Source organism: Ambystoma mexicanum, chromosome 4p (assembly GCF_040938575.1).
Source record: "Ambystoma mexicanum isolate Mex_15411 chromosome 4p, UKY_AmexF1_1, whole genome shotgun sequence".
Classification (NCBI taxonomy): Eukaryota; Metazoa; Chordata; class Amphibia; order Caudata; family Ambystomatidae; genus Ambystoma; species Ambystoma mexicanum.
In genome coordinates this window covers 1008812879-1008823499 of record NC_090927.1, presented here as the reverse complement: position 1 = coordinate 1008823499, position 10621 = coordinate 1008812879, and positions in this window count along the sequence as shown.

The window sequence follows — 10621 nt, the reverse complement described above, 5'->3', positions numbered from 1 at the left end:
GACAGAGAAATGAACACTTGTAAAAGAAACAGCCTGGTCAGAGAGCCTGGAAGGCACATAGATGGAAAAATAGCACATGTAGTGGGCGAGGAAGGACAAAGGTGGGTGATTGAGAAGGGCAGATGGGCAAGGAAAAGCCAACTGTGAAATGCCAATCAGCATCTCTACATCAAAGAAACAACATGCACAACTCACCATGGCATGCAAAGATGAAAGAGACCCATGTCCGCAACATCCCCGCAAAGAAGTGCCTACAACCACATACCCATAACCTGCACTAACTCCCCTGCTGGACACCACTGTAAATGGACCTCAGGACAATATGCAGCCATTCACTCACCCTCCAACAGACCACATTCCCTGTGCAAGACAACCCCAGCAATTGTGCATGGATGCCAGGGTGCACTGGCAATACCTACAGGAACAACATATGAAGACAAGCTGGGGGAGTGGACGATGTACCACATGCATGGGCCCACAATGTGCACACACTGTGCAGTCACTCATAGTGCTAGATTAAATCAAGTAATACAAAAAAAGTCATGCAATACATCTAGGTGGAGAGAACATACAGAAATTAACAATGAATGACAAGTGACCTGCTTGGGGAACACAGTCCGTCAGGGGTACACATGCACATATCTCTACAACCCTAAATGCAGCAAGTGTGTCAAACCTGTCCTGTGGAGTCAATGTACACAAATGCCCAGCAATGTGTCACCAGAGGCATTGGGCATGCTATGTAGGTCAGCAGGCAGTGATGTGTACTGTCACATGAACATGTGCCACACATGTCCACCACACAGAATACTCGCAGAATTACGTCCATGTGACATGAGTCTACACGTTAGCAAACAAGCACTCCCCAAGGATGTTAGATAACTGCAGCGAGATGTACCACTACACATATATGGTTCAGTCATACATGATTGGCGGAACATACAATGCATAAGGAATGCCACTCACCAGATGTGTCCTCATAAGTCTCCTCACCTCCCAAGGCACCTGCTCAAGCGTGATGAATTGACTTGTGGCCTCTTCATGCAGTGTCAGCTGCCCCTCCTCTGGTGGCCCCCTTCCAGTGGCCAGTGTAGAGGCCAAGTTGAAACTGAGCTTGTGCTTGGTCCTATGTGTGAGATCATTCCACCGCTTCTGGACCTGTTCAGCAGTGTGCATCTCCACACCTAAGGCGTTGATGTTGACTGTGAACCGCTGTCAACCCACTGTACGTTGTGCAGGTGTATGGGTGCTCCCCGTATAATGGCACATCTTACGATCATGATCGGTTAGGTAGTCAACGAGGATCTAGAGCTCCTCATCAGTGAAGCGCCTCTTCCTATGCGGACCCGTCTCCTGTGCCGTGTCTTGGGTTGGAGCCTCTTTGTGCTCTACAGGGCATCCCTTCTTGGCCCGAGAGGCCCTAGGTGGTGCTGCTTCACCAGTCTGGCTGCGACCACATTGACGTGCCGGTGCTTGTTCACTTGTGGGCTGAGGCCCGCCACATCCTCCTGAGGCTGGGGCAGATTATCCTCAACACGTCCCTGACCCCCCTCTACTCCCATTCCTCTTGGGACCTTTCCACTCATGTTTCAGATGCAAAGGTGAAATGGAAGGCACACTAAGATATTGTTCTGGGCAATATGAGGAAGGGAACAGTCTACGTGATGTGCGATGTAGATGTGTGGTCCAGCAAGGCTTCAATGTACCCCAAAAGCAAGAAATATGGTATGTGATACACAGAGGCACCCCAAAACTCAAGAATTGCATACGCAATACCCGGAAAGCTTCGCAAAGGTGTAAAAAGCAGTACGCGATAGGCTGAGGCACCCCGAAACCAAAAATTGCATAGGCAACACACCGTAGGCCTTAAAATGTACACAAATAAATGCGTGTATGCGCAGCGGCAACCCCCATAAAGAAAAATACAGTACGCGTTAACTGAACAAAAGGGCTTGCGTAACACCCCCAAATACGTGCAAATGATACTCGCCGGCTTCGTTCCTTCGCTCACAAGTCTCATGAATCATGACTCTTAAATATCACTGTCAATGCCATGAACCGTGTAGGCATGCTGCGTGCAGCGCATATCACGTAACTTACGCACTAAGGGCCTTTACTCTGTTTTTGGCTGCCTTCGTAGCTAGGCACAGAAGAAAACCCTCTCATGCCTCTGTGCCAGTTATACTGCCTCCTCCTGCCCTGTGCTGCCTCCCACCTTGCCATCTGCTGCTGCTGCCTCCCCAGTGTGAGTGCCTTCTGTCCACATGTACTGGTTTGGGAGTGCCTGCTGGCCTGCCATTGGCTGTGCACCTGTGTCCGACCCTGTGACCACCTCAGCTGCCGTGTCAGACTCCCACATCTCCATTCCTCCACCACTGCTCCACAGGACATCTCCAGGACCACTCGGCACACCAACACCTGCCTGAGGGGTTGCTATATCTGCACCATCATCCCCTGACAAGAGAGTGGCAACCCGGCAGCAGCGAGGCAGAGGGGGAAATTGGCATCCTGGTAGATCAGGTCCTGAAGAACTATGATGCCCTCTTCGACCTAGCAAAGCAACGGAGGAAAGAAGGATTCGAGCAGATCTGGGAGGACATAACCGCTGCCATCAACATGGAAAGCATTCATAAGCGATGGGAGGACCTCAAATGCAGGACCCACACCCAGGCATTGCGCGCCCTGAAAGCCGGTGCAACCGTGGAGGTGCACTGTGCTGGCAGGTGTAGGTTTCCAACACAAACATGGAGGTCCTGGCGAGGTTCTACCCAAGGCTGCATACCCAGATCTGCGATTGGAAACAGCGCCTGGAGGATGTTGGTGAGTAGCCATGTGGTGCACTGCTCTACAGTGCAAGTGTAATGTGCATGGGCCTGCATGTTTGTAGTTACACCCTTATGTATGCGGCATGCGTATTTCTGTGAACTGCAGTGCCATGCAGTCCCCAGATAATGCTCCCCAAGTGTGAAGTGTGACATCTGTTCATTGGACATGCGCTGGTATTTGCAGTGTGTGTAGTTGTAAAGTTGCCCAAACCGTGTCAATGCAATGTCACTTGATGGTTGATTGATTGAATGAGTGTTTATTTATATAGCGCCTATACACAATGTGTTTAAAAGCACTTCAAGGCAGAGAGGAAACATGGCAGAATACAGTAACATTCTTATAAGTCATTGATACATTAAGAATGTGAAAATTAACTATCATAATCAGCCTGGCGACATTTCAGATAGTGCAAATGCTATAGACAATGATGAGGAGGTGAGGGAGGGAGAATGAGACAGACAAGCGGCTACATTACTATGCCTGACGACATTGCAGGTAAAAACAAAGGGGTGGGGGGGCAAACAAGCTGTTCAAACAGGTCAGGAAACGATGTTGATAGAGTAAGAGCTACTGATAGTGATAAGGAGGGGAGGAGGCGTGGGCAGGAGAATGGGACAGACAAGCAACTACAGTACTAGGCCTGACGACAATTGAGGTCGTTCTGGAATTTAACAAGAGGTAGGGGAGGTGAGGGGTGTAGGGGTAAAGGGGAAGGAGAAGAACAAAACAAGTGACTAACGTAAAAGGCCTGATGACATTTCAGATAGGGCTGGAGGGGGAGAGGTGGGAGAAAACAAATAAGGGGAGACAAGCAAGAAGCTATCATACAGGTCAGGCAACATATCTGAATACCATAAGTGCTAAGGAAAAGTGAATGGAGAGGGGGAGTGGGGAGAGGGTGGGACAGCAAGAAGAGGGATTTAAGTAGACAGACATCTTAAGCCTACAGAGGAACAAAGGGGGCCACAAAGAAACAGAACGGGGGTTCAGAAGGGTGTAGGGGGCACATAGAAACAGAATGGAGGACCAGAGGTGGGTGGGGTGCACATAGAAACAGAACAGGGATCTGAGGGGGTGCAGGGGCACATTGAAAGAGAACAGGGGATCAGAGTGGGGTGGGGACACATTGAAACAGAACGGGGGACCATGGGACCTGGGGGGCACATAGAAACAGAGCAGGGGATCAGAGGGGGTGGGGGGAACATAGAAACAGAACGGGGGAACAGAGGGGGGTGGGGGGCACATCGAATCAGAATGGGGATCAGAGGGGGTGGGAGCACCTAGAAACGGAGTGGGGGATCAGAGGGGGTGGGTCACGTACCTGTAGCTGACAGGGGGCAAACAGGGCCTTAGATAGTGGGCCTTTGAGCATGTGGGCCTGCTAAAGCCTGCCGGCTCACGATAGGCCACATTTCACCAACCCCTGGCCAATGGTGTTGAGCAGCTCTGGATTGCAGGGAAGGCTGCTGAAGACTGCAAAATGCGGCAGCCATGATGGAAATAGCCGCAAGGCCAGCACATAAGAGGAGGTGAAATGGAGAACAATATCAGCACGGCAGCATGAACAGGCCCAGGAGAACAGAGGGTAACAGGAGGGAGAAGGGGTGGCACACAACAAATATACATGCCGGATCAAAGTCAGATGAACAGAAATAAAAATCAGCTGGTCGATTTCTTTTTTCTTTTTTTTCCAGTCCATTTTTCCCTCAATAGTAAAACCGCAGTGTGCAGACCTCATAACTGGTGCCAGGAAGTATGGAGGAGAGTGCAGAGCGATCTGAAGAGGTGATGATCGCATTTCACCCATCTTCTATGGAGGAGACCAAGTCCATGCACTGCAGTGTCGGAGGTGCGCAGGGCAAAAGAGAAGAGGGCCTAGATAGTGTGTCTTTGAGCATGTGGGCTGGCTAAAGCCTGCCGGATAGTGCTTGGATAGCAAGGGTGGCAGATGAGGATGTTGTGCCCATGTGAGGGACATGCTTGATGGACATGATCTTGTGTGGACCATTGCAATGTGTGCCTATCCAACCTCAACATATGGAGGAGACATGTGTGTATGGATGTTTGGCGGTATCAAGTTGTGTCATTGCCATTTCGGGGACATTGATGTGATCTGTCATGGCGCTGCATGTGTACACTGAGTTGATGTGTGCGCATGCCATGTGTATGTGCTTGGGGCTATGGCATACTCACGTGTGCCTCTGCAATTGAGGCATCTATGTGCTGCATGCTCACAGTTCAGGCTGTCAGGGAGGCATGTTGTTTGAAGTGAGTGTCTTGCCACCTATATATATACAGCAGTACCCCACCCATCAGTGCTTCAATGCATTCTGTGTTTGGCCAACCTACCAGTTGAATCCCTGCCCGCCCCAGTGCCATCTCTCCCGTAGCAACACAGCAGGTTGCAGTTGGGTCACATTGCCTTTGCCATTGTGCCATGTCATATATCTTGGTATGTGTCTGCGCACTGCCCTATTTGTGCTGGGTTTACATCTGAATGTGTAATGACTATGGTCATCATTTACCCTGGATTGTGTCTGTTTCAGTGGGAATTGCATGGCCATGTGTGTAAGTATGGATGTTGCTGGTTGTACCATGCCTACTTCATGTTACTGTAAATGATGTGTATGCCACACAGGCTTTGACACTGTACACTGATGTTGGTGTTCTGTGTCTCCTTTACTGCAGTTGCTGCAGCTGAAGAAGAGGGCGGAAATTGTGCTGTGGAGGATGGAAGCAGGGACCATTCCACCGGGGAACGATGTGGCTGAGGTAGCACCAAGCCCATTAAGCATGGCTGCTGAGGGTAAACCCCAGGAGGTGAAGATGGCAGGGGACTCCTTAGCAGCGGTGGGACAGGGTAATGCCACACAGAGGCCATTCAAGGGGTAAGACACCCTGAAGTCATCCAGGTTGACGGAGGTGGAAGCAGAGGCAGTGGCCGTTGCAGCCCAGCCCATGGGGTCAGGTGGGGGTGTCAAGGTGGGTGCTCATGCAGCAACCCTGCCCCAGGTGCATGAGGTTGTTCTGGCTAACGCTGAGGTGCCTGTTCAAAGTCCTGTCCCATGGCCATCGGATGCAGCAGTGCGCACCTACTGGGATGCCTCCACCCAGACCAGAATCCCCTTACCAGCTTATGTGCCCATTAGGAATCAGGTGCTGCCCCTTTCTGGGTGACCTTACGAGGCATACTGCAGCCATTTGTGATGATGGACAGGCTACTTGTGGTATGCTTGTCCATCATCACAATGAGCTGTGCCACCTCATGGCCTTGCTGGCAACAGGCCTATTCTCTAGTGGACTCCGTGGGATGTTCACTGCTGCAACCCCCCTCCTTGGCTTGATCCTCTATGCACCAGTTGTCCTCCAGGGTGCCTTCCGTGCCACATACACTGTGCACCAGTCCCACCACCAACGCCACGTCTGGTGGAGCTATCATCCCCACTCGAGGTAGGAGTCCCATCTACGTCAGCTGAGGTGGTCACCGTGCCTACCCAGGCACCGGCACACGCAATGGTGGGTCAGCAAGCAACTCGGGGCAGTGCAGGTGCTGTACACCCCCAACAAATGTCATCACGTCGGAGGGCGTACCGACACAGCGTGCTCTGGATACAGCAACAGCAAGTGGCAAATATGAGGAGGCAGAATGTTACAGGGCAAACCAAGAGGCAGGTGGCATCAATGAGGCAGGAGGACCATAGGGGGGGGCCTTGACAATAATTTCTTCTGTGTTCCGGCAATATGAGAGGCAGCTGCTTACAGAGAGGCAGCAGGCACGGGAGGCGCAGGTGAGGGTGGCCAGGGCTGAGGTGGTGCTGCATCAGGCACGGAGGCAGGCTGCCATCCTGGAGGTGACTTGCAGGTCGGTACGGGACACAGAACATCAGTTGTTGTCCACACTGCAAGCCCTCCAGGCAACAACAGAGGCCCGTCTGAGGGAGGAGAAAGTTGCATGTGAATCAGCCGTGGTCAGCAGGTTGTCAGAAATTGCCGAGGAGGACTAGCCCGCTGCCTTTGTATATAGTTCTTTGTGTATAGGTTTAATTTCAGTTTTTTTCTTTTCACCCAGACTTCAGTGACATTTCGTCCCAGTTTTTCATGTATATAGTTAATTAGGAATATGGTTCATTTCTGTTTTCTTCTTTTACCCCGGACTTCTGGAACATTCCTTCCCTGTTTTTCGTGTATATAGTTTTATTCAATACAGGTTGTCTATGAGTACATTCCACGCTTCATGCAGTTAATTTGTCTGTGCATTTGATTGTTTACATTTCTCCCAGTGCATCTCTTCATTGCAGGTCATGTGTATCGTGGTGTGCCTGTGTGTGTCATGTTGATGCTGTGATGTTTGTGCCTGACATCTGGGGGTGAGGCCATCAGGCGAGTGGAGGCTGCACTAGAGGATTTTCATTTTCCATTATGTGTCCAGCATCAATGCGTGTTTGGCATCAGTGTGGTTGAGGTGGAGGCTTCTGTATTTTTTGGTTGACTCTTATTGTGGATGGATTGCCAGCTGCTCATGTGTATTTGCACGAGTTCACGTTGTTTTCATTTCAGGTCCACTGTTGGTCATGTGCCCCAGTTGCACATGTTTGGGAATGTGTATGTGCCCACACTCTATTGACTGTAGTGTGTATTGTGCATTGTGGTTGCTGCGGTGGGAGGTGGGCTCACTGTGGATGGGTAGGCTGGACACATCACTTGCGCATTTCTTATTTCATTGTTGTGTCACTCCCATGTCATGCTCACACGCCCACGAGCATGTGCAGTTATACACTGCCTGCTCTCATGTCATGCTCAACCTTTGCCACTGGAATGCAGTTGTGTCCCATATTTTCTGTTTCTGTGTGGCAGCACACATTTCCTGTCTCCCTGAGTCATGCACTCTCTGAGTGACCTCCCATCACCCACACACAGGCCTGTCATGTTGTCATCCCTGACAGGAACTTTGTCACCCCTACCACTCGGGATACTTATGCTCGGGCTGTAACACGCCTGGTCCTTATTTGTAGAACTGCCCAATGTTTGATTGTGTGTGCATCTGTCCTCAACACACATTCACTTGCTGTGCTTTGATGCCTTTGCAATGACCCATGGCCAATATTCACATGCCACTTTGCATTGGATTCACATGTCACATGTGGATGGGGTGGCCACAGTGGTGTTGGTGCAATATTGTGCTGTCCAGTTGAGGTGCTGCAGATTTAGGTCTACCAGGGAATGAAAGGAGATGCTCCGGTCCTGGATTGCTCTTCAGTGCTTCCAGTTGATCATGTTGGTGGTGGACATGTTGGAGGTCTGCTTCATGGTGGAGGCAGGCCACAGAGGTTCAGGTAAGTTACAGCTATATTCAGGTTGTGGGGTTAGACAGGGGTACAACTTCTTATGTCTCCGACCTGATATCCCTTCCGTACGGACGTGTCGCGTTGGTGTGGGAGGTTGTGGAGGATCCAAAAGCCCCTACCTCCGTGGTTAGTTGCGTAAAGGAGGTTTCCCGCCACACTGTTTAAATTTCTTTTTCAGGTAAGTTATATTTGAAAGGATGAATTGCAACAAATGTTGTGGTGCCCTGGGGTTGGTTTTTCACGTGTTTTGGCTTCACAAGAGCCTTTCTCAAAACATATAGGGCATAAATTGAAATCACATGTTACAGTCACATGTCCTAAGCGTGAAATATATTTTCATGTGACAATATATAGTCCACCAAAACTTGACTAAAGTTCACGGGTTAAAATCCCACCTAATGGTAGCTTATTGCAGTCTCTGTGCGTCGGATGTGCAAGTTTGAACTTGCAAACAGTGTGGCGCAGTTATTGTGTGGGAAAACATCCTTTACGAGTTACAGCTATACATTGGACTGGTGGGGGGGCAGGCTGTCCGGGGGCTACTTGGTGTAGTGTCAGAGATGAGGGGGGCTGGTGGGTGGTGTCCGAGCTTGTGGGGTCTGGCTGGTGTAGTGTTGGAGGCGAGGGGGGCTGGTGGGTGGTGGCTGGCTGGTGCAGTGTCAGAGGTGAGAGGGCTGGTGGGTAGTGTCTGGGCTTGTGGGGTTTGACTGGTGTAGTGTTGTAGGTGAGGGGAGCTGGTGGGTGGTGTTTAGGTTTGAGGGGACTGCCTAGTGTAGTGTCAGAGGTGAAGGGGCTGGTGGATGGTGTCTGGCCTTGAGAGGGTTGCCTGGTGTAGTGTCGAAGGTGAGGGGGTCTAGTGGGTAGTATTTGGACGTGTGGGGGCTGGCTGGTGTAGTGTCAGACGTGAGGGGTGGCTGGTGGGTGGTATCTGGGATTGTGGGGGCTGGCTGGTGTGGTGTCAGAAGTGAGGGGGCTGGTGGGCGGTGTCTGTGCTTGTAAGGGCTGGCTGGTGTGGTGTCTGAGCTTGAGGGTGCTGACTGGTGTAATGTTGGAAGTGAGTGGGGCAGGTGGGTGGTATCTGGGCTTGTCGGGCTGGCTGGTGTGGTGTCGGAGGTGAGAGGGGCTGGTATGTGGTGTATGGGCTTTAGGGGGCTGCCTGGTGTGGTGTTGGAGGTGAGGGGGGCTGGTGGGTGGTGACTGGGCTTGAGGGGGCTACTTGGTGTAGTATCGGAGGTGAGGGGGTGGTGGGTGGTATCTGGGCTTGTAAGGGCTGGCTGGTGTGGTGTCTGAGCTTGAGGGTGCTGCCTGGTATAGTGTTGGAGGTGAGGGGGGCTGGTGGGTGGTGTCTGAGCTTGAGGGGCTGATGTAGGGGTATAAACCGGCAGTTTGGGCGCCTTAGGAGTAAGGGGTATGGCTCACAGTTTCGCAGGGTGCAGCCCGTGCAGCCTTGACTTACTATGGTGCTTGCACAGTTTTTCAAGAGTGCAGCCTTGACTTACGAGGGAGCTTGCGCCACTGCACAGGGGTGCAGCCTTGATTTACAGGGCAGCTTGCTCAGTTTCGCAGCAGTGCAGCCTTGACTTACAAGGGTGCTTATGCGTTTTCGCAGGGGTGCAGCCTTGGCTTACGAGGGGGCTTGCACGATTTTGCAGAGGTGCTGGATGGGGGGGTCAGAGGTGGACGCAGAGATTTGCACCAAGGTTGCTCTATGGCTATCCTTTTGGTTTGAGTGGGGGCGTGTTGTGTGGATTCCTCGCTTAGCTGGGTTTTCTTTGCGGGTCGGGTGGCTTTTGCGATTTTGAATCCATGAATACGCGGACCGTGCATTGTAAACTTTGCACATAGAGCCCCGTAGAGCTTTTTTTCGGCACAGGGACTTTGCAGGATCAATGCAGACTTTTCTGCAAATCATGCCCTTAATATCTAATATTGTCACAGATATTGTCCTGCACGAAATAGAATATTGAGAAAAGGAAAATGATAGAACATATGCTTGTAAATAGTATTATTGAGGTCAATGATTGAGGAACGTATGGTACCGAACAGCTCGTATGATGATGCTGTCAATGATGGGGCACATATTTTTTTATATATGAGTTTACATGTGTGTAGGTAAATGGAAGAATGGATGTATGACTAAGTTTGAATGGATATGTATGGTATGGATTTCATTTATGTTTTTTTTATATGAAGTGATTTGTATTGGATTTTTGTATTGGATTAGACAAGTCCCTGTGTTACAGGTGAGAGGTTTTCTATATGTAATAAATGTAATTGGAGACTGAGACTCTTTGTATTGTTAAAAAATGATTAACTTCTGTATCAAGTTATTATTGATTTATCTCGTGCGACACACACAATTGTGAAATAATTTCAGGCGTTGTGAAATATTCGGTATCACCGTCAACTCTCCATGGCATTAAGGTCATTAACGTGAGCAATAGCATGCT